At 39.5% G+C, this 25759-nt stretch overlaps 1 pseudogene across 1 annotated transcript; it reads right to left on the bottom strand.

Moving 5' to 3' along the window:
• Nucleotides 1–1195: 1195 nt before the first annotated feature.
• Nucleotides 1196–2611, bottom strand: LOC309811281 (Krueppel-like factor 4; annotated as a pseudogene). Its single transcript has one exon. The product of its transcript is annotated as a Krueppel-like factor 4 (transcript).
• Between the last annotated feature and the right edge of the window lie 23148 nt (nt 2612–25759).

Raw genomic sequence — 25759 nt, 5'->3', positions numbered from 1 at the left:
GGAAACAAAAAGACCCTGAATAGACAAAGCAATCCTGAGAAAGAAAAATGGAACTGGAAGAATCAGGCTCCCTGACTTCAGACACTACTATAAAGCTACAGTAATCAAAACAGCATGGTACTGGCACAGGGACAGAAATATTGATTAATGGATGGGGATAGAAAGCCCAGAAATGAACCCACTCACCTATGGTCAATTAATCTACGACAAAGGAGAAAAGAATATACAATGGAGAAAAGACAGTCTCTTCAATAAGTGGTGCTGGGAAAACTGGACAGCTACATGTAAAAGAATGAAATTAGAGTATTCTCTAACTCCATACACATAAATAAACTCAAAATAGATTAAAGACCTAAATGTGAGACCAGATATTATAAAACTCTTAGAGGAAAATATAGGCAGAACACTTTGACATAAATTGCAGTGAGATCATTTTTTAAAAATTTATATTACATGTTTATTAAGGCAAGGAACTATATAGAAAAAAAAATTTCTGCTTAAGGCATGTTTGGGAATGAGCCATTGTACAAATTATTGCCCAACTGAAACCACAGTGCATAACAGACTCTCCGCATAAAAAGGTTAAAGTAAACCAGGTGTATTTACCTGACTTAGGTCATAAATGTAGACTGGAAGACAAAAATAGATTTTTTTGTCAAAGTATGCAGCAGTTTGAGAAATTTGGCCTCCTTTGGCACCTTTAGAACCAAGACTCACCAAGCACCACTGTTTAGGCTATTAAAACACATTTTCTGTACCTGACTTTCTTCTTCTTCTTCTAAGATTGTAATAATGGCTTTTAGAAGAGAATACTAGGTGATCTTTATGCTTATATTGCATTGAAACAATTCAAGGCTTTCTGGTTTTCCCTCCCCCACACTCACTGATCTAATTTGTACCCTGATACCCACCACTTCCTGTCACCCCCTTGGTGTTTTTGAAGTCCAGGAATATATATTCAAATTGGATTTAGAATTGGAATGATAGAAGATCCAGTCACAGACCCCAACTGTCCTTTGTCATTTGGTTTCCTCAGGTCTCCTGATTATCCATTCACAAGTTCACTGGTTGGGAACTTGACCATGATTGTAGTGCTTTCCAGCTGGGTTCCTTCCCTCACTGGGAAGACAGTGTGAAAGGTAAAAAATACTGAATTCTCTTCTGGCAAGGTGGGTCATACCCACTGTTTTGGGATTTAAAAGTGCCTCTTCATGTGTAAGTTGAAGTGGTCCAAACTCGCAAATGCTTGGTCGCACTTCTGGCACTGGAAGGGGTGGTGCCCAGTGCGTTGGCGGTAGTGCCTGGTCAGTTCATCTGAGAGGGCAGATTTCTACCCATGGCCGTCCCAGTCACCGTGCTAAGGTTTCTCACCTGGGTGGGCTCACAGGTGTGTGCCTTGAGGTGAGAACTCTTCCTGTAGGTTTTGCCACAGCCTGCATAATCCCAGGTGTGAGTGACCATCCTTTTCTGGGGCTACGATGTTCTTCCCTCTTTGGCTCAGGTTCCTCCCACATGCAGGAACTGGGTGGCATGGGCTCTTGGCAATGGAGCAGTGGGACCTGCGGCTGCACCTGGTAAGGAAGGAAGGGAGGGTAGTTGGGTGGGGATGGAAGCCTGGGGGAGCAGCAGGGCAGGATGACTGCTGCTCAGCAGTTCCTCGGCACCCAGGGTTGGGGTAGCCCTGCAGGGGAGCTGCCGCCCCAGGGGAAAGTTGTGTGCTGGCAGCTGTGGTCATTGCTGAGAGGGGGTCCAGTGACCAAGTGGGCCTCTAGGGGCCGACCGACAGGATGCATGAGGAGACAGCTTCCTGCTTGATCTTGGGGCACAAGCAGGGTGGTCCGCCACTGTAGAGCACCACCACCACCAACTGGCTGCCGACCAGGCTGCCTTTGCTAACACCGATGATCAGGGGTCCTCAGCAATGCCTTCAACGCAAATTTGCCCATCAAGCCACCTGGCGGCTGCGGCTGCTGCTGCAGAGTGTACACTGGGTCCAATTCAGGCCACAGGAGCTCAGCCACGCAGCAGCCAGAGGGGCTTACGTGGTTGATGTCTGCCAGGTTGAAGGGAGCTGTTGCAGGGGGTGCAGATTCCTGGCCATGGAGCAGACCACTGCCCCTGCTGCCTGGCACCAAGCCTGGGTCGCCCCCAGCCTGGCCTGGACAGCTGAAGCTGCAGGTGGAGGGCGCACAGGCAGGACCGCTGCTCAAAGGGGAGGATGAGGATGAGGCTGATGCCGATGACACGGTGGAGACCACTGGCTCCTGATGGGACAGCGAGTTGGAGAGGATAAAGTCCAGGTCCAGGAGATCACTGAACTCCTCCGTCTCCCTCCAGGGTAGGAGAGCCGGGTTGCTCTGTCGCAAGACACGCTGACTCTGCCACTCTGCAGGTCGGTGGCCACGGTCGCTGCTGCCAGGTCGTAGGGGCAGCCGGGAAGCCCCGGGGGGAAGTCACTTCACGTGGGAGAGTTCCCCCACCCACAGTTATTCAGGACACCTGCTGGACGCAGTGTCTTCCCCCTTCCCTGGGGGCCGGATGCAACAGTGGAGAAGGATGGGAGCAGTGTGTTGCTGACAGCCAAGTCAGACTCTCCAGGTGGTTGCCTCATTAAGGTGGGTGCCCAGAAGATCCCCAGGAGTCCTAAGCAGAGGGTGTGCCTGAACACCAAAGTCAACAAAGAGGAAAAAAGTCTTAGAAACAAGGCCAAAACCAAAAACTCCAAATTGCCCGAGATCCTTCTTCTTTGGATTAAATATAAAGGGGAAATTACTTTAAAAAAAAGTTCCTTTGTATACAAAAGTTCTTAGAAAAGTTGTAAACCCATAAAAATAGATAATCAGCAAGACAAGGACGCAGGTCTGATGGCCGGGCTGTGCTCTCTTCCATTCAGCAGCGTCCACACCCTACCCTGTCTCCCACGTGGAGGAGGGATAAATTAGGAGTTGGGGATTGACATCTACACACTACTATCTATAAAATGGATAATCAACAAAGACCTACTATAGAGCACAGGGAATGCTACTCAATATTCTGTGATAATCTACATGAGGAAAGAATCTGAAAAAGAAGAATGTAGGTATATGTATAACTGAATCACTTTGCTGTGCACCTGAAACTAGCACAACGTTGTAAATCAACTATACTCCAACATAAAATTAAAATATGAAAATGGGGACAGAGAAATGAATAAATTGTTGACATTCTTTCTTCATAAAGCAGTCTTTCAATTGTATTTATTTGATTTTTCTTTTTTTGATGAGATCTTATTTAATTTATGTACAGTTAGTCACTCTATCTTCTGGCTTTCATATAACTATATGGTGCTCATCAAGTTTTACTGTATTTTACCTGTTTTTATATCTCCCACCTAAGCTGTGAATTCCTAGAGTTTCACATAGCAGAGGGTTCGCATCCTAGAAGTTGGATTCTATTTTGTAACTTGAGCACCTGGAACATAATAATCTCATAATAAGAGATACATATACATTTGTTGAATGAATGAATGATATATGAGAAAAATGGAATTTATTATCTAGGAAAAAATGTTACATTTCTATTATGAGAATTAAGTATATATTGCCAAAGAACAAATACTCTCTTATGCTGTACCAAATCAAATTTTTATGGTGACCTAGTTTCTGGTGATATCCTCTATACTCCTGTCAATCACCATAGCCACAGTGCCTTCTTTCTATTAGATAAAGGCCTGAAAACATCTACTGTCAGACATCTTCACCCATAAGTAACTATTTATATTCATAATTTTTTTCAGATAAAGTTAGACCCCTTCACACAATTTACACACCAAACATTTTAGTATTCTCTTACCACATTCCTTATTTAGAATGTAATCTGTATTATCTACTCTTGTTTCGGGTTTGTTAAGAATCATTCTAGGGGAGTCATTTAAGATTCACAAAATTAACTTGATATTCGTACCACATTGCCTCCTAGATAGTAGACAGAATTAAAGGTAAATTGTACCTTCTACTTGAGTCTAGATGACTTATGAATAACTTTGTCTGCAAAACAGATATAATTGTAATCTATATACAAATTTTTTTTAAAAAACCATAATGACGTTAGATTCTCAAATAATAGGGCCCAAGATCATTTGAAAACTTTAGTTTCCATTGTATACTGCCTAATATAAAGGATGATAGATAATAATCTAAATGGTATATATCACCTGTCCATTGGTGTGTTTCATGTTACAACACAATAAATACATTTCTGATGACATCATAAATTTTAAAGTAATATGTCTTTAATTAAGCAAACATATTTTAGAAAAAGAAATAAAAATTTTTAAAAACTTCTTTCCTCTGCTCATTAACCGAGCTTCTTCAATGAAAGCCCATGTGCCTACACAGCACAGTGCATATCAGTCTGTTTACTTTGGAACTGTGACCTAGATGAAGCTGGAGTATCCACACTGCTTCCTCCACTCCAGTTGTAAAAGTTTGTAATTACAACAAAAGCTTTAAGGATTTAACAAATATTTAGCACTGCTACATTATTGTAATGAATAAAATAAGATAGACTTAAATAGTTCTTAGAGTGAACTTCTAAGTGCTTTACAGATAGTAACTCATTTAATTACCAAAACCAATGAGGTAACACCATTACTACCACCATTTTACAGAGGGGGCAACTGAGGCACCGAAATCTTAAGCGTCTTTTGGAAGCCTCACACAGCTAGTAAGTGGCACAACCAAGATATGAACTCCAATAGCCTGTGCCCAGAGTCCACACCCTCAACCACAAAGGCAAGATGGGAAGGAATCCAGACTTTTAAAAAATTCAACACCTAAGAAAGCATAAATAGATGCATAAATATAAGGTGAGGAAGCTTCAGTAACCCTTTTCTCTTTTCATTAGTGAGACTGTCAGGAGCCATTCAGATTAAAGAAGCTCTATTTGTATCATTTCCTTGTCTCTAAAATTATCCCATCTGAGTGGGTAATTTATTTGACCACTTACAGCAAAAATCAAATTGTCAATCGATTTTATGAGGGCACAGGTGTTTTAGAGTTTTTAGGAGTGATGTTTGATAATGATATCATATATTTAGCATTTCTAAATAGTAAAATCTTCAGTTGGAAGTCTACATAGGAAGAAATATAATTCTTCCATTTGTAGAAAGTGAGTGATAGCTGAAAGTTTAAGGATAGGAAAAATTTCAGAATGGCATTTATAGAGAATCTGAAACCAAAATGTATTTCATATACTTTTGTCTCTTCTTTTTCAGAAATTGCCAATTTGATATTTTTCTCAATTTTTCAGAGAGGAAGAAAATACCTTGAAAGGAAAAGACTGCTTAAAAGGAAATATTTAAAAGATACTTAGCAAGCACGTGTGAATCTGAAGAATAAACCTGGGGTTTTGTTGTTATTGCTCCTGTAAATTTTATAAAAAATTGATCATATAAGCAACATAATACCCCATAATGGAAAAAATCAAATTCATTTAACTATCTTTCTATGCATGGTAATCTGGTTGCTTTTTTTTTTTCTTAAGGTGGATTATATTCTTTTTTTTTATTGAGGTATAGTTGAAGTAAAAAAATATATGTTACAGGTGTACAACATAGTGATTCACAATTTTTAAAGGTTATACTCCATTTATAGTATTATAAAATTTTGGCTATGTTCCTTGTGTTGTACAATATATCCTTGTAGCTTATTTATTTTATATATAATAGTTTGTATCTCTTATCCACTACCCCTATCTTGCCCCACCCCCTTTCCCTCTCCCCACTGGTAACCACTAGTTTGCTGTCTGTGAGTCTGTTTCTGTTTTGTTATATTCACTAGTTTATTTAACTTTTTAGTTTCCACATTTAAGTGATATCATACAGTATTTGTCTGTCTTTGACAGACTTATTTCACTTAACCTAATACCCTCCAAGTCTATTCATGTTGTCTCAAATGGCAAACTTTCATTCTTTTTTGGCTGAGTAATATTCCATTGTATATATATACCACATCTTCCTTATCCATTCATCTGTTGATGGACACTTAGGTTGCTTCTTATCTGGGAAATTATAAAGAATGCTGCTGTGAACATTGGAGTGTATGTATCTTTTCAAATTAGTGTTTCCATTTTTTTCAAATATACACCTAGGATTGGAATTGATGGGTCATACAGTAGTTCTAGTTTTAGTTTTTTAAGAAACCGCCATACCATTTTCTACAGTGGCTACACGAATTTATATCCTCAGAAAGAGTGTATGACTGTTCCCATTTCTCCACATCCTCACCAACATTTTTATTTGTGGTCTTTTTGATGATAGTCATGTTAACAGGTGTGAGGTGAAATCTCATTCTGGTTTTAATTTACATTTCTCTGATGATTACTGATGTTTAGCATCTTTGCATGTGCCTGTTGGCCAACTGTATGTCTTCTGTGGAAAAATGTATATTCAGGTCCTCTGCCCATTTTTTAATTGGGTTGTTTGTGTTTTTGATGTTGAGTTGCATGAACTATTTATATATTTTGGGTATTAACCACTTTTCAGTCATATCATTTGCAAATATTTTCTCCCATTCAGTAGCTTCTCTTTTCATTTTGTCCATGGTTTTCTGTGCTGTACAAAAGCTTTTTTGTCTAATTAGGTCACATCTATTTATTTTTGTTTTTATCTCCTTTAGGAGTCAGATCTAAAAAAAAGATTACTACCATTTATGTGAAAAAGTGTTCTGTGTTTTCTTCTAGGATTTTTATGGTTTCTGGTCTTACATTTAGGTCTTTAATCCATTTTGAATTTATTTTTGTATATGGTGTGAGAAACGTTTTGATGTCATTCTTTTACATGTGGCTGTCCAGTTTTCCCAGCACCACTTACTGAAGAGACTGTCTTTTCTCCATTGTATATTCTTGCCTCCTTTGTCATATATTAATTGATCATTCTGTTCCATTGGTCTATGTGTCTATGTTTTTGTGCCAGTACCATACTGTTTTGATTATTGTAGCTTTGTGGTATTGTTTAAAATCAGGGAGCAGGATACCTCCAGCTTTGATCTTTTTTCTCGAGATTGTTTTGGCTATTCAGGGTCTTTTGTGTTTCCATACAAATTTTAAAACTATTTGTTTTAGTCCTGTGACAAATGCCATTGTTATTTTGATAGGAATTGGACTGAATCTGTAGATTGTCTTGGGTACCATGGTCATTTTAACAACAGTAAATCTTCCAATTTATGAACACAGTATATCTTTCCATCTGTTTGTGTCATCTTCTGTTTCATTCATCAGTGTTTTACAGTTCTCTGAGTACATATTTTTACCTCCTTAGGTAGGTTTATACATAAGTATTTTATTCTTTTTGATGCAGTGGTAAATGGGATTGTCTCCTTAATTTCTCTTTCTGATGGTTTATTGTTAGTGCATAGAAATGCAACAGATTTCTGTATGTTAATTTTATAACCTGAAACTTTACCAAATTCATTGCTGAACTCTAGTAGTTTTCTGGTAGTGTCTTTAGGATTTTCTATGTATAGTTCACATCATCTGCAAACAGTGATGGTTTTACTTCTTCTTTTCCAATTTGGATTCTTTTTATTCCTCTTTCTTGTCTGATTAATGTGGCTAGGAGTTCCAATACTGTGTTGAATAAATGTGGTTAGTATGGCTATCCTTGTCTTGTTCCTGATCTTAGAAAAAATGTTTTCTGCTTGATAAGTATAATCAGTATGATTGTTAGCTGTGGGCCTTTATTATGTGGAAGTATGTTTCCTCTATACCCACTTTCTGGAGAGTTTTTATCATAAATGAGTGTTGAATTTTGTCAAAAGCTTTTTCTGCATCTACTGAGATTATCATAGGGTTTTTATTTTTCAGTTTGTTAATGTGATGATTCACTGACTTGCAGATATTGAAAAATACTTACATCCTTGGGATAAATCCCACTAGATCATGGTGTATGATCCTTTTAATGTATTGTTGGTTTAAGTTTGCTAATATAATGTTGAGGATTTTTGCATCTATGTTCATCAGTGATATTGGCCTATAATTTTTTGTGTGTCTGTGTGATATCTTAGTCTGGTTTTGGTAGCAGGGTGAGGTTGGACTCATAGAATAAGTTCAGAGACATTCCTTCTTCTGCAATTTTTTGGAACAGTTTGAGATGGATAGTTGTTAAATCTTCTCTAAATGTTTAATGGAATTCACTGTGAAGCTATCTGGTCCTGAACGTTTTTTTGGGGGGGCAGTTTTTAAATTACTGATTCAATTTTTATTACTGGTAATTGGTCAGTTCATATTTTTTCTTATTTCTTCCTGCTTCAGTCTTGGGAGATTATACATAATTTGTCCATTTACTCTAGGTTGTCCATTTTATTGGCATATAGTTGTTTGCAGTAGTCTCTTATGATCTTTTGTATTTCTGTGGTGTCAGTCATAACTTCTCCTTTTTCATTTCTGATTTTATTGATTTGGGTCCTCTTTTTTTTTTTCTTGATGAGTCTGGCTAAAGGTTTATCAATTTTGTTTGTCTTTTCAAAGAACCAGCTCTTAGTTTCATTGATCTTTTCTACTGTTTGCTTAGTCTCTCTTTCTGCTCTGATCTTTATGATTTCTTTCCTTCTATTCATTTTAGGATTTGCTTATTCTTCTTTTTCTAGTTCCTTTAGGTCTAAGTTTGGGTTGTTTATTTGAGTTTTTCATGTTTCCTGAGGTAAACTTGTGTTGCTATAAACTTCCCTCTTAGAACTGCTTTTGCTGCATCCCATAGATTTTGGATTGCTGTGTTTTTGTTTTCATTGGTCTCTAGGTATTTTTTTTATTTCCTATTTGATTTCTTCAGTGATCCATTGATTCTTTAGTAGCATATTGTTTAGCTTCCAAGTGTTTGTTTCATAGTTGTTTTCTAGTCTCATAGCAGTGTGTTTTGGAAAAATGATTGATATGATTTCAATTTTCTTAGATTTACCAAGGCTTATTTTGTGGCCTAGTATGTGATATATCCTGGAGAATGTTCCATGTTCACTTGAAAAGACTATGTATTCTGCTGCTTCCAGATAGAATATTCTATACATATATCTATAAAGTCTATCTGGTCTAAAGTGTCATTTATGGCCTTATTGATTTTTCTGTCTGGATGATCTGTCCATTGATGTAAGTAGAGTGTTGAAGTCCCCTACTATTATTGTGTTACTGTTAATATCTCCCATTATGCTTGTTAATATTTGCTTTAGGAATTTAGTTGTACCTACATTGGATGTTGTATCTTCTTGAATTGATCCCTTGTTCATTATATAATATCCTTCTTTGTCTCTTATAACAGACTTTAAAGTCTATTTTGTCTAAGTGTTGCTACCCTGGCTTTCTTTTGATTTCTATTTGCATAGAATACCTTTTTCCATCCCTTCCTTTCAGTCTGTGTGCTTTATTTTATTTTTTTAGGAATTTATATATTTATTTTATTTTTGGCTACATTGGGTCTTTGTTGCTGCACACAGGCTTTCTCTAGTTGCAGCAAGTGGGGGCTACTCTTCATTGTGGTACACAGGCTTCTCATTGTAGTGGTTTCTCTTGTTGCAGAGCATGGGCTCTAGGCATGCAGGCTCCAGTAGTTGTGGCTCAGAGGCTCAGTAGTTGTGGCTCATGGGCTCTAAAGTGCAGGCTCAGTAGTTGTGGTGCACAGGCTTTGTTGCTCTGTGGCATGTGGGATCTTCCCAGACCAGGGCTCAAACCTGTGTCCCTGCATTGGCAGGTGGATTCTTAACCACTGCACCACCAGGGAATCCCCAGTCTATGTGTTTTTAGATCTGAAGTGAGTCTCTTGTAGGCAGCACATATACGGGTCTTGTTTTATATCTATTCAACCACTCTATGTCTTTTGATTGGAGCATTTACCCCATTTACATTTATGGATATATTTATTGATATTTAGGTTCTTATTACCATCTTGTGTTAATTGTTTTGGGGTGTTTTCATAAGTATTTTTTATTCCTTTCATCTTCTTTTGTTCTCTTCTTTTGTGACTTGATGACCATCTTTGGTGTTATGTTCAGATTCCTTTTTCTTTTTTGTGTGTTCGTCTATTATAGACTTTTGTTTTGTGGGTACCATGAGGTTTTTACATAGTAATCTATATGTATACGTGATTGTTTTAAGTTACTGATATTAGTTTCAAATGCATTTTAACCATCCTGAATTTGTACTCTCTTCCCCTCACAAGTACTGTTTTTGATATCATATTTTACATCTAATTATTTTATGTATGCCTTAACTGCTTATTGTGGATATAGATGATTTTACTATTTTGTCTTTTAACCTTCCTAGTAGTTTTGTGTGTGGATGATTTCCTACCTTTACTATATGTTTGCCTTTACCAATGAGCTTTTTCATTTTATAATTTTCATCTTTCTAGCCGTGACCCTTTCTTTTTTGCTTAAAGAAGTTCCTTTAACATTTCTTGTAAAGCCAGTTTTGTGGTACTTTTTTGGTTTTGCTTGTCTGCTAAGCTTTTGATCTCTCCATCAAATCTGAAGTAGAACCATGCTGGGTAGAGTACTCTTGGCTGTGGGCTTTACCTTTTTATTACTTTAAATATATCATGCCACTCCCTTCTTGCCTGCCAAATTTCTGCTGAAGATTCAGCTGATAGACTTATGACAGTTCTCTTGTATATAATCTGTTGCTTTTCCCTTGTTGCTTTTAATATTCTCTCTTTATCTTTAAATTTTTGCTGTTTTAATTACAATGTGTCTTGATGTGTTCATCTTTGGGTTAGTCCTGTATGGGACTCTCTGTACTTCCTGGACTTCTTGGATATCTGTTTCCTTTCCCAGGTTAGGAAAGTTTTCAGCTATTATATCTTCAAATATGCTCTCAACACCTTTCTCTCTCTGTCTTCTTTCAGGATCCATTGTATTATGAATATTAGTGCACTTGATAGTGTCCCAGAGGTCTCTTAAAATGTCCTCATTTTTTTCCTTTTTTCTGTTCAGCAGTAGTGATTTCCACTACTCTGTCTTCTAGCTCTCTGATCCATTCTTATGTATTATTTAATCTACTGTTGATTCCTTCTAGTGTATTTTTCATTTCAGTTACTGTATTCATCTCTGGTTCTTCTTTACAATTTTAACTCTTTGTTAAAAACATGTAACTTCTAGTTCTGTGTACCCATTCTTCACCAGAGTCCTTTGATCATTTTTACAATCACTACCCTGAATTTCTTCTTGAGTAAATTGCCTATCTACACTTCACTTCGTTCTTCTTCTGGGGTTTTATCTTGTTCCTTTGTCTGGAACATGTTCTTCTATTGCTTCATTTTGCCTAAGTTGCTGTTTTTATTTGTATGTATCTATTAGATTGGTTATGTTTCCCAGTCTTGGAGAAGTGACGTTTTGTAGGAGATGTCCCATGCATCCCAGCAGTGTACCCCCTTCTCATTTCCCAAGCTATTTGCTCTAGGGGGTTCCTGATATGAGGGCTGCATGGGTCTTTCTGTTGTGGGGGACTGATTATGTGGGTGGTCTCATGGACTTTGTTACTCCCAGTCTGGCTGGTTTCCAGGTCATGCCTTGTGTAGAGGCTGCTGCTGGTCGTACTGCATCATGAACGGCTGACTGCAGAACTCCAGGGGTCTCCAGGGCTTATGTTATTTCACTAGTGGGTTGAGTTGGGGTCAAGAAGACTCCAGTGCTACTGCCTACCCACTGGTAGGTGAAGCCAAGTGCTGCACTACTGACAGGCAGAGCTGGGTCCTGGAGTCTGCTTGTAGGACCCAGTGTTCTCAGAGTTGGTGACAGATCAATTGGGGGAAGGAGTGGTTTCTGACACAGTTGGGTATGGGCCCAGGGTGTCCCAAAACTTGTGTTGGCCTTCTAGTGGGCAGTACCAGGGCCCAGGTGATCCCAGGGAAGTGTCTGTCCTGCTGATGGGTAGGCTGGATCTGCAGGCTGTGGGACTGTGGTCTTCTTGAGTCTAGTTTCAGCCCCCTGGTGGGTGAGGCTTGTCCAGAGGCTAGAGGAGGCTCCCTGGAGGCCAGGACCAGGGACCAGGGAATTCTGGAACTCGTGTCTGCCCAATGTTGTGTACAGCTGCATCCTGGGCCCTCTAGTGGGCAGGGTCATGTCCAGAGGAGGTGGTCGGCTCAGAGGGTCTTAAGGCAGCCTGTCTGTTGATTGGTGATGTGTCCCTACCTAGTTAGTTGCTTGGCCTGAAGAGTCTTAGCACTGGTGCCTACAGGCTGTTGGATGGGGGCAGGTCTTGGCCTAATGAGCTAGAGGGAGGATGCCACAATGGCACTTGCCAACTCTAGTGTCCACGTGGTAAAAGGAGCTCCCAAAATGGCTGTTATCAGTGTCTATGTCCCCAGGGTGAGCTGCAGTTGCTTTCTGCCTCTCTAAGTTCAGCAAATAGGTTTGACACAGGCGCCTCTCAAATTACTGCTTCTGCCCTGAGTCCTGGAGTGTGTGATATTTTGTGTGCACACTTTAAGAGTAAAATCTCTATTTTCCCCAGCCCTCTGGGATTCCTAAACGTAAGCTCCACTCTCCTTCAAAATCAAATACTCTGGGGGCTCATCTTCCCATTGCAGGGGCCCTGGGCTGGGGAGCCCAACATGGGGCTCAGACCTCTCACTCCTTTAAAAGAACCTCTGTAATGTAATTATTTCCCAATTTGTAGGTTGCCCGCCCAGGGGTATGGGATTGACCATATTGTGAGTCTACTCCTCCTACCCATCTCATTGTGGTTCCTTTTTTATATCTTTAGTTGTAGAAGATCTTTATTTGTAGGTCTCAGTCCTTTTCATTGATGGTTGTCCTGCAGATAGCTGTGATTTTGGTGTGCATGTGAAAGAAGGTGAGCTCAGGGTCTTTCTACTCTGCCATGTTGGCCAATTTCTGTCTTGAATATTTTTAAACATTTTAATATTATTCACTCAATAAGCAAAAGTTGAAAAAAGTTGATTACCTATATGTAAATTAAACTAACTCATAAGGAAGAATAAATGTGAATAAGCTTTGGAGTTAAGAAAACTAGATTTATAGTTCTTTTGGCCATGTAATAGTCAACAAATACCTTGATTTCTTTCAGTATTACTGTAATATGGAGAAAAATTACTATAGTAATGAACTTGGATCAAGATGGCAGAGTAGGAAGACTCAGAACTCACCTTTTCCAAAGAACACATCAAAGGTACATCTACACATGGAATACTTCTCCCTGAAAACGAACTGGAGACTAGCAGAAAGACTCCTGTACAGCCAAGGCTTTGCAAATGATATTTCTGATAAGAGATTAATATCCAAATATATAAACTGTTCATACAATCCAAAATCACAAAAACCAACAACCCAATTAATAAATGGACAGAAGACATGCATAGACATTTTCCCAAGGAAGATACAGAGATGGCCAACAGACACATGAAAAAGTGCTCAACATTGCTAATCATCAGAGACAGCAAGTCAATACCATAATGAGATATCACCTCACACCTGTCAAAATGGCTGTCATCAAAAAGTCCATAAATAACAAATGTTGGTGAGGATGTGAAGAAAAGGGAACCCTTGTACACTGTAGGTGGGATTGTTGCAGCTACTATGGAAAGAAGTATGGAAATTCCTCAAAACTAAAAATAGAAGTGCCATATGATACCAGTTCCACTTCTGGTATATATCCAAAGAAAATGAAAACACTAATTCAAAAATAGACAAACACCCCAATTTTCACAGCAGCTTATTTACCATAACCAATATATGGAAGCAACCCAAGTGTCCATAAACAGATAAATGGATAAAGAAGATGTGAGATATATATATATATATATATATATATATATATATATATATATATATATATATATATATATATATATATATATATATTACTCAGCCACACAAAAAAGAATGAAATTCTGCCATTTGCAGCAATGTGATTGGACCTAGAGACTATTATGCTTAGTGAAATAAGTCAGACAGAAAGACAATACTGTATGTTATCAGTTATATGAAGAATCTAAAAAACTGGAGCAAAAGATTGTATATAACAAAATGGAAACAAAGTCACAGACAGAGGGAACAAAGAAGTGGTTACCAATGGGGAGAGGTAAGGTGTGAGGAGTGAGATAAGGGTATGAGATTAAGAGATACAAACTATTATGTATAAAATAGAGAAGAAACACAGGGAAACATGGTCAATATTTTAATATAACTTTAAATAGAGTATAATTTATAAAACTATTGAATCACTACACTGTACATCTGAACCTAAAAATAATAATAATAATAAAAAAGAGTATCATGGGGCTTCCCTGGTGGCGCAGTGGCTGAGAGTCCCCCTGCCAATGCAGGGGACATGGGTTCGTGACCCTGTCCGGGAAGATCCCACATGCCGCTGAGTGGCTGGGCCTGTGAGCCATGGCCGCTGAGCCTGCACATCCGGAGCCTGTGCTCCGCAATGGGAGAGGCCACAACAGTGAGAGGCCCATGTACCGCAAAAAAAAAAAAAAAAAAAAAAAAAAAGAGTATCATGGAACAATTCTATATAAAAGTTTATTGGCCTGCATTAAACACAATGCTTCTATTCCCACTTAGGGTCCTTGTGCAAATTCAGCATCTAAATACTAGTTTACATGTGTTCACGGCTTTTCTTTCCCAGTCATTAGCTCATTGAAAAAATGACAATGGTTTCTTTCTTTGGATATTCTCCTGAAAAAAAGGATTAGTTTCTGTAAAAGTATCAACAGATTTTATAGTATTTAATGGAGTCAGAAAAATTATTTCTGTTTTCAAAAAAAGCATTATTTTCTGTAAAAGGAGTAATGGTTTTTATAGTATTTAATGGAGACAGAAAAAAATTTGTTTCCCCCTAATATTTCTATATGTTTTCTTCATAAAGCTGAATATACCTATAAAAAAACAATTACTGTACTAATTACTTCACAGTATTTTTACTAGCACCAAATTAACTAAAATATTTGAAGAAATTTATAAACTGTAAAACAGTTCACAGATTTTACTTATGATTATTACTGGGTCTAATCATAGTTATATGTTTGAAGACCATAGATTATCTCAGAGCACTAAAATTAGTCTGAACTGTAAGTGCACAGATTTTTAAAATTTTACTTTATTTCCAGATTGAATCAACAGCATACTTAAAAAGTGCTACATACACATCAAAAAACTACAAAGTAAACAATTCAAAAATCCAATTGTTAAGTAAACTAATTGGTATTTTATCCTAATAGAAAGAATCTGACACAATCACTGACAACTAAATGTATTTACAGAAAAAAAAACCCAGATATTTATTTTATACATGTCTTGAATTTGAATCTGAAAACAAAACTAACAGCAATCCAGTAATCTTAACCTCTTTAAATTAGATTAGAGACTAAAGCATTATTAAAGTGGGATTTCAATTATAGATACTGCATCTCTTTTCCAACTTCAAAATGATGTCAACATATTGGAGAAGATTTAAGGAATATTAGGTCACTTTCACAGGATTTTTCCAATATATCAGTGGAAGAATTTCTTGTAATGACCCTTTGGGTAGAGTACTTAAAAGTAAGTAAGTAAATAAATCACTTCAAAAGAAGAAGGCATTGAGGTTAAAATGATCTTTGCGGGAAAAGAAATGCAGTTAGAGGGAAGAATATTGTTATATAAAGTGAATTATATGTACTAGTATGTATCTAGGCAAACAGTAGATGGCAACATCTACACAGTCTTGTTTTTGAAAGGATTATATAACATCAATATAAATCAGGCTAATGATTCATGAAATTTGGGACTTTCCAAAACTCATGTATTAGAAAGGATATTTATGCACATACATATTTTGTTTTTATGCTTCCTATTTTACAATATCGTGCTTCTACCTTATTAGAAGGACTTCACTAAGATCATTAACCTAAAAAATGTTTTATTTGTGAGTCACATTAGATTGCCTACCTAAACAAAGGGGCAGTATTGTTTTTCCTCATATGAGTTGGCCAGATGAGGTGGTTGAATCAGATAAGGATGAGGATTAATGGAACCACGGATACCTTCTTTAATGAAAACTAACAAATAAATAAATCTCTGACGTGACCTCAATAATTGGAGTTGCAGCGAACTGCGGCAGGAGGCACATCTGGTGGTCAAGGGAAGGTGCAAGATGCGTATATCAAGTTTCCTTTTCTCTTTTGAGCTCATACAGCCCCCACCTGCCTCTGTCAGTAACGCTGAAGTCTGAAGACATTCTCACAAACCACTTTCAAACCTAAGAAAACCAAGGAAGTCACTGTGGACTTTGATGCCTGGGGGTATTTTTATTTTCCAGAATGATGAGATTTATTACTGACGGGTTTCCTGGTCAGAAATCAGAGAGCAGCTCTGCTGGCGAGCAGCAGTGTTGCTTTACAACAGCAGAGGTCACTAAAAGCAAAAGGGAAGGAGATGGAGCCGTCCAGCCAGAACCTGCTCCCACTTTCTTTGACAATCAGCAGGCAAGAGGCTGACACACACGAAGGATAACCTAATCCTAAGTGCCCAATAGGATCTCCTGGGCAAGCAATGGCTCTATCCTGGTCACAGTGCTTTCCTGGACATGCTCAGAGATGTTTAAGACCCTCCACACAGAGAATTATTTCCTACCAAAGAGTATATTTTTAGGGAACCATAATAAATTATAGAGTGAAAATTTCCACTATATGCTTTTACAATTATTGAAATTTTTCCTACCTCTCCAATCCTGGATGTGGATCAATCTTTAGAAAGAACAAATAACAGCCACCCCCCCACAACAACAACAAAAGAATGAGAAAAATAAAATAGTTTAGCTCTACATTCTTTCAGCAAAAATTTTTTTGAGTGTCAGGCACTGTTCTAAGTACTCGGGTACAAAGGTAAACAAAATACATTACATCCTTTTCCTCATGGAACTTAAAGAGCCTGGTAGGAGCAGGCAGAAACTGAACAAAGAAATTGTATATCACACATCAAGTGGTGTATTTGTTTTCTAGAGCTGCCGCAACAAAGTGCCACAAACTGTGTGGCATAAAACAACAGAAATTTGGGCTTCCCTGGTGGCGCGGTGGTTGAGAGTCCGCCTGCCAATGCAGGGGACACGGGTTCGTGCCCCAGTCCGGGAAGATCCCACATGCCATGGAGCGGCTGGGCCTGTGAGCCATGGCTGCTGGGCCTGCGCATCCGGAGCCTGTGCTCCGCAACGGGAGAGTCCACAACAGTGAGAGGCCCGCATACCGAAAAAAACAAAAACAAAACAAAACAGAAATTCATTGTCTCATAGTTGTGGAGGCTAGAAATCCAAAATTGAGGTATCTGCAGGGCCATGATCCCTCTGAAACCTGCAGGGAAATCTCCCTTGCCTTTTCTTAGCTTCTGGGAGTTTGCCAGGAATGCTTGGCTTGTATTGATAGATGTGTCACTCTAATCCTCCATCTTCACATGCCACACATGGCATTCTCCCTGTGTCTCTTCACAGACTCCTTTATATATGTCTATGTTTGTGTCCAAATTTCTCCTTTTTATAAGGATACCAGTCATACTGGACTAGGACCCACCCCAATAAACTCATCTTAACTTAGCTACGTCTTCAAAGAACCTATTTACAAATAAGGTCACAGTCTGAAGTACTGAAGGTTAGAGCTTCAACATATATTTGGGGGGGGCAAAATTTAACTCATAACCCATATTATGAAAAACTGAAGCAGAGTAAAGGAAATAGTAACAGGCAAGGGTAGGGAAGGCACACAGAGATAAGGTGGTCAAGGAAAATGACACTTGAATAGAGAAAGTAAAATCTGAGGAATTGGGACATGCAGATAACTGAGAGAAGAGATATCTGCTCCTGAAAATACATGACGTTTAAGTGCCAAAATTGTAATACGACCAATTGTCTTCACTCTTTAAAATAGTTTAATGATTATAAAGAAAGGCGTATTAACATCACAACGCCAAATCATTCTTTTTAACTCTAAACAAATTGATTCATTTTCCTTTAACTCATCCTTAGCAAGAATAGAGGGGATACTGATTGACTGTAAGCTTAAATGATGATTCTCTAAACAAATATTCATTTTGTAGCAAATATTCATTTTGCACACTTGTAGCTCCTGGGGAAAAAGGGAATAAAAAATGTAAAACTCTTTGCCTTCATGGAGTTTATATTTCAATAAGGGGGAACTGAATTTGACTTTTCACTGTTTCTCCCCCACTGGTTTGGAAATGGAAGACACCTGCCCAGTAAGAGTAAAGTGTGTCTTTGCAGCTATCAAGATTCATGAGATCTCATAAGGACCCATAAACTTTATCTGTTCCAAGTATTCATTGGATGGGGAACACTTTATAGACTCTCCTTCAAATGGCACTAACTTGTTTGGGAACACCATCAGCAACAGAAGTTCACAATCCCCCCAAACCCACCGTCCACAGGAACTTCTTTCACCCTTGCTTCCTCTGTTCCAAAAACACAGTCCTGAGCCGGAGGGGAAGATGGCGGAAGAGTAAGATGCGGATATCACCTTCCTCCCCACAGATACACCAGAAATTCATCTACACGTGGAACAACTCCTACAGAACACCTACTGAACGCTGGCAGAAGACCTCAGACCCCCCAAAAGGCAAGAAACTCCCCACGTACCTGGGTAGCACAAAAGAAAAAAGAATAAACAGAGACGAAAGAATAGGGATGAGACCCGCACCAGTGGGAGGGAGCCGTGAAGGAGGAAAGGTTTCCACACACTAGGAGCCCCTTCACGGGCGGAAACTGCGGGTGGCGGAGCGGGGAGCTTCGGAGCTGCGGAGGAGAGCGCAGCAACAGGGGTGCGGAGGGCAAAGCGGAGAGATTCCCGCACAGAGGATTGGGGCCGACCGGCACTCACCAGCCCGAGAGGCTTGTCTGCTCGCCCACCGGGGCGGGCGGGGCTGTGAGCTGAGGCTCGGGCTTCGGTCAGAGCGCAGGGAGAGGACTGGGGTTGGCGGTGTGAACACAGCCTGAAGGGGGTTAGTGTGCCACGGCTGGCGGCGAGGGAGTCCGGGGAAAAGTCTGGAACTGCCGAAGAGGCAAGAGACTTTTTCTTCCCTCTTTGTTTCCTGGTGCACGAGGGGAGGGGATTACGAGCGCTGTTTAAAGGAGCTCCAGAGACGGGTGCGAGCCGCGGCTAAAAGCGCGGACCCCAGAGACAGGCATGAGACACTAAGGCCACTGCTGCCGCCGCCAAGAGGCCTGTGTGCGAGCGCAGGTCACTATCCACACCTCCCCTTCCGGGAGCCTGTGCAGCCCACCACTGCCAGGGTCCCGGGAACCAGGGACAACTTCCCCGGGAGAACGCACGGGGCGCCTCGGGCTGGTGCAATGTCATGCCGGCCTCTGCCGCCGCAGGCTCGCCCTGCATCCATGCCCCTCCCTCCCCCCAGCCTGAGTGAGCCAGAGTCCCCTAATCAGCTGCTCCTTTAACCCCCTCCTGTCTGAGCGAAGAACAGACGCCCTCAGGTGACCTACATGCAGAGGCGGGGCCAAATCCAAAGCTGAGACCCGGGAGCTGTGAGAACAAAGAAGAGAAAGGGAAATCTCTCCCAGCAGCCTCAGAAGCAATGGATTAAAGCTCCACAATCCACTTGATGTACCCTGCATCTGTGAACTACCTGAATAGAAAATCAATCATCCCAAATTGAGGAGGTGGACTTCGGGAGCAAAGATATATTATTTTTCCCCCTTTTTCTCTTTTTCTGAGTGTGTATGTGTATGCTTCGGTGTGAGATTTTGTCTGTATAGCTTTGCTTTCACCATTTGTCCTAGGGTTCTGTCCGTCCATTTTTAAATTTTTTTTTTTTTTTTACTTTTTAAAATTGTTTTTCTTAATAATTATTTTTATTTTAAAAACTATTTAATTTTATTTTATCCTCTTTCTTTCCTTCTCCCTTCCTTTCTTTCTTTCTTCCTTTCTTTCTTTCTTTCTTTCTTTCTTTCTTTCTTTCTTTCTTTCTTTTTTCCTTCCTTCCTTCCTTCCTTCCTTCCTTCCTTCCTTCTTTTTCTCCCTTTTATTCTGAGCCATGTGGATGAAAGGCTCTTGTTGCTCCAGCCAGGAGTCAGTGCTGTGCCTCTGAGGTGGGAGAGCCAACTTCAGGACACTGGTCCACAAGAGACCTCCCAGCTCCACGTGGTATCAAACGGTGAAAATCTCCCAGATCTCCATGTCAACACCAAGACCCAGCTTCACTCAATGTCCAGCAAGCTACAGTGCTGGACAACCTATGCCAAACAACTAGCAAGACAGAAACACAGTCCCATCCATTAGCAGAGAGGCTGCCTAAAATCATAATAAGGCCACAGACACCCCAAAACACACCACCAGATGTGAACCTGCCCACCAGAAGGACAAGATCCAGCCTCACCCAGCAGAACACAGGCACTAGTCCCCTCCACCAGGAAGCCTATACAACCCACTGAACCAACCTTAGCCAATGGGGACAGACACTTAAAACAACAGAAACTATGAACCTGCAGCCTGTGAAAAAGAGACCCCAAACACAGTAAGATAAGCAAAATGAGAAGACAGAAAAACACACAGCAGATGAAGGAGCAATGTAAAAACCCACCAGACCTAACAAATAAAGAGGAAATAGGCAGTCTACCTCAAAAAGAATTCAGAATAATGATAGTAAAGATGATACAAAATCTTGGAAACAGAATAGAGAAAATGCAAGAAACATTTAACAAGGACCTAGAAGAACTAAAGAGGAAACAAGCAATGATGAACAACACAATAAATGAAATTAAAAATACTCTAGAAGGGATCAATAGCAGAATAACTGAGGCAGAAGAATGGATAAGTGACCTGGAAGATAAAATAGTGAAAATAACTACTGCAGAGCAGAATGAAGAAAAAAGAATGAAAAGAATTGAGGACAGCCTCAGAGACCTCTGGGACAATATTAAAAGCACCAGCATTCGAATTATAAGGGTCCCAGAAAAAGTAGAGAAAAAGAAAGGGACTGAGAAAATATTTGAAGAGATTATCGTTGAAAACTTCCCTAATATGGGAAAGGAAATAGGACTTGATTAAGTCCTGGAAGCACAGAGAGTCCCATACAGGATAAATCCAAGGAGAAACATGCCAAGACACATATTAATCAAACTATCAAAAATTAAATACAAAGAAAACATATTAAAAACAGCAAGGGGGCTTCCCTGGTGGCGCAGTGGTTGAGAGTCTGCCTGCCGATGCAGGGGACAAGGGTTCATGCCTCGGTCTGGGAGGATCCCACATGCTTCAGAGTGGCTGGGCCCGTGAGCCATGGCCACTGAGCCTGCGCGTCCAGAGCCTGTGCTCTGCAACAGGAGAGGCCACACAGTGAGAGGCCCATGCACTGCAAAAAAACAAAAAATAAACAAACAAAAAAAAAACAGCAAAGGAGAAACAACAAATAACACACAAAGGAATCCCGATAAGGTTAACAGCTGATCTTTCAGCAGAAACTCTGCAAGCCAGAAGGGAGTGGCAGGTCATGTTTAAAATGATGAAGGAGAAAAACGTACAACCAAGATTACTCTACCCAGCAAGAATCTCATTGATTTGATGGAGAAATTAAAACATTTGCAGACAAGCAAAAGCTGAGAGAGTTCAGCACCACCAAAGCAGCTTTACAACAAATGCTAAAGGAATGTCTCTAGGCAAGAAACACAAGAGAAGGAAAAGACCTACAATAACAAAACAATTAAGAAAATGGGAATAGGAACATACATATCGATAATTACCTTAAATGTAAATGGATTAAATGCTCCCACCAAAAGATACAGACTGGCTGAAGGGATACAAAAACAAGACCTGTATATATGCTGTCTACAAGAGACCCACTTCAGACCTAGGGACACATACAGACTGAAAGTGAGGGGATGGAAAAAGATATTCCATGCAAATGGAAATCAAAAGAAAGCTGGAGTAGCAAAATAGACTTTAAAATAAAGACTATTACAAGAGACAAAGAAGGACACTACATAATCATCAAGGGATCGATCCAAGGAGAAGATATAACAATTGTAAATATTTATGCACCCAACATAGGAGCACCTCAATACATAAGGCAAATACTAACAGCCATAAAAGGTGAAATTGACACAATCATAGTAGGGGACTTTAACACCCCACTTTCACCAAGGACAGATCATCCAAAATGAAAATAAATAAGGAAACACAAGCTTTAAATGATACATTAAACAAGATGGACTTAATTGATATTTATAGGACATTCCACCCCAAAAAAGCAGAATACACATTTTTCTCAAGTGCTTATGGAACATTCTCCAGGATAGATCATATCTTGGGTCACAAATCAAGCCTTGGTAAATTTAAGAAAATTGAAATCATATCAAGTATCTTTTCTGACCACAACACTATGAGACTGGATATCAATTACAGGAAAAGATCTATAAAAAATACAAACACATGGAGGCTAAACAGTATGCTACTAAATAAACAAGTGATCACTGAAGAAATCAAAGAGGAAATAAAAAACTACCTAGAAACAAATGACAATGGAGACACAATGACCCAAAACCTATGGGTTGCAGCAAAAGCAGTTCTAAGAGGGAAGTTTATAGCAATACAATCCCACCTTAAGAAACAGGAAACATCTCAAATAAACAACGTAACCTTGCATCTAAAGTAATTAGAGAAAGAAGAACAAAAGAAAACCCCAAAGTTAGCAGAAGGAAAGAAATCATAAAGATCAGATCAGAAATAAATGAAAAAGAAATGAAGGAAACGATAGCAAGGATCAATAAAACTAAAAGCTGGTTCTTTCAGAAGATAAACAAAACTGATAAACCATTAGCCAAACTCATCAAGAATAAAAGGGAGAAGACTCTAATCAATAGAATTAGAAATGAAAAAGGAGAAGTAACAACTGACACTGCAGAAGAACAAACGATCATGAGAGATTACTACAAGCAACAATATGCCAATAAAATGGACAAAATTGGGGCTTCCCTGGTGGTGCAGTGGTTGAGAGTCCACCTGCCGATGCAGGGGACATGGGTTGATGCCCTGGTCTGGGAAGATTCCACATGCCACGGAGCAGCTGGGCCCGTGAGCCATGGCCGCTGAGCCTGTGCATCCGGAGCCTGTGCTCTGCAACAGGAGAGGCCACAACAGTGAGAGGTCCGCGTACCGGAAAAAAAAGAAAAAAAGGACAACCTTGAAGAAATGGACAAATTCTTAGAAATGGACAACCTGCCAAGACTGAACCAGGAAGAAAGAGAAAATATGAACAGACCAATCACAAGCACTGAAATTGAAACTGTGATTAAAAATCTTCCAACAAACAAAAGCCCAGGACCAGATGGCTTCACAGGCGAATTCTATCAAACATTTAGAGAAGAGCTAACACCTATCTTTCTCAAACTCTTGCAAAATATAGCAGAGAGAGGAACACTCCCAAACTCATTCTATGAGGCCACCATCACCCTGATACCAAAACCAGACAAAGATGTCACAAAGAAAGAAAACTACAAGCCAATATCACTGATGAACATGGATGCAAAAAATACTCAACAAAATACTAGCAAACAGAATCCAACAGTGCATTAAAAGGATCATACACCATGACCAAGTGGGGTTTATCCCACGGATGCAAGAATTCTTCAATATATGCAAATCAATCAACGTGATACACCATATTAACAAATTGAAGGAGAAAAACCATATGTTCATCTCAATAGATGCAGAGAACGCTTTTGAGAAAATTCAACACCCACTGATGATAAAAACCCTGCAGAAATTAGGCATAGAGGGAAGTTTCCTCAACATAATAAAGGCCACATATGACAAACCCACAGCCAACATTGTCCTCAATGGTGAAAAACTGAAACCATTTCCACTAAGAGCAGGAACAAGACAAGGTTGCCCACTCTCACCACTATTATTCAACATAGTTTTGGAAGTTTTAGCCACAGCAATCAGCGAAGAAAAAGAAATAAAAGGAATCCAAATCAGAAAAGAAGAAGTAAAGCTGTCACTGTTTGCAGATGACATGATACTATACATAGAGAATCCTAAAGATGCTACCAGAAAACTACTAGAGCTAATCAATGAATTTGGTAAAGTAGCAGGATACAAAATTAATACACAGAAATCTCTTGCATTCCTATACAGTAATGATGAAAAATCTGAAAGTGAAATTAAGGAAACACTCCCATTTACCATTGCAACACAAAGAATAAAATATCTAGGAATAAACCTACCTAAGGAGAGAAAAGACCTGTATGCAGAAAATTATAAGACACTGATGAAAGAAATTAAAGATGATACAAATAGATGGAGAGATATACCACATTCTTGGATTGGAAGAATCAACATTGTGAAAATGACTCTACTACCCAAAGCAATCTACAGATTCAATGCAATCCTTATCAAACTACCACTGGCATTTTTCACAGAACTAGAACAAAAAATTTCAAAATTTGTATGGAACCACAAAAGACCCCGAATAGCCAAAGCAATCTTGAGAACGAAAAATGGAGCTGGAGGAATCAGGCTCCCTGACTTCAGACTATACTATAAAGCTACAGTAATCAAGACAGTATGGTACAGGCACAAAAACAGAAATATAGATCAATGGGACAGAATAGAAAGCCCAGAGGTAAACCCACGCACATATGGTCACCTTATCTTTGATAAAGGAGGCAGGAATGTACAGTGGAGAAAGGACAGTCTCTTCAATAAGTGGTGCTGGGAAAACTGGACAGGGACATTTAAAAGTATGAGATTAGATCACTCCCTAACACCATACACAAAAATAAGCTCAAAATGGATTAAAGACCTAAATGTGGGCTTCCCTGGTGGCGCAGTGGTTGAGAGTCCGCCTGCCGATGCAGGGGACATGGGTTAGTGTCCCGGTCCGGGAAGATCCCACATGCCGCAGAGTGGCTGGGCCCGTGAGCCATGGCCGCTGAGCCTGCGCATCCGTAGCCTGTGTTCCGCAGCCTGTGCTCCGCAATGGGAGAGGCCACAACAGTGAGAGGCCAGTGTACCACACACACACACAAAAAAAAGACCTAAATGTAAGGCCAGACACTATCAAACTCTTAAAGGAAAACATAGGCAGAACACTCTATGACATAAATCACAGCAAGATCCTTTTGGACCCACCTCCTAGAGAAATGGAAATAAAAACAAAGATAAACAAATGGGACCTAATGAAACTTAAAAGCTTTTGCACAGCAAAGGAAACCATAAACAAGATGAAAAGACAACCCTCAGAATGGGAGAAAATATTTGCAAATGAAGCAACTGACAAAGGTTTAATCTCCAAAATTTCAAGCAGGTCAATAACAAAAAAACAAATAACCCAATCCAAAAATGGGCAAAAGAGCTAAGTAGACATTTTTCCAAATAAGATATACAGATTGCCAACAAACACATAAAAGAATGCTCAACATCATTAATCATTAGAGAAATGCAAATCAAAACTACAATGAGATATCATTTCACACCAGTCAGAATGGCCATCATCAAAAAATCTAGAAACAATAAATGCTGGAGAGGGTGTGGAGGAAAGGGAACCCTCTTGCACTGTTGGTGGGAATGTAAATTGATACAGCCACTATGGAGAACAGTATGGAGGTTCCTTAAAAAACTAAAAATAGAACTACCATATGACCCAGCAATCCCACTACTGGGCATATACCCTGAGAGAACCATAATTCAAAAAGAGTCATGTACCAAAATGTTCATTGCAGCTCTATTTACAATAGCCAGGACATGGAAGCAACCTCAGTGTCCATCATCGGA

The sequence above is a fragment of the Mesoplodon mirus genome (assembly GCF_964341445.2).
Source record: "Mesoplodon mirus genome assembly, chromosome: 10".
Classification (NCBI taxonomy): domain Eukaryota; kingdom Metazoa; phylum Chordata; class Mammalia; order Artiodactyla; family Ziphiidae; genus Mesoplodon; species Mesoplodon mirus.
This window is presented reverse-complemented; position numbering and strand designations above follow the sequence as displayed.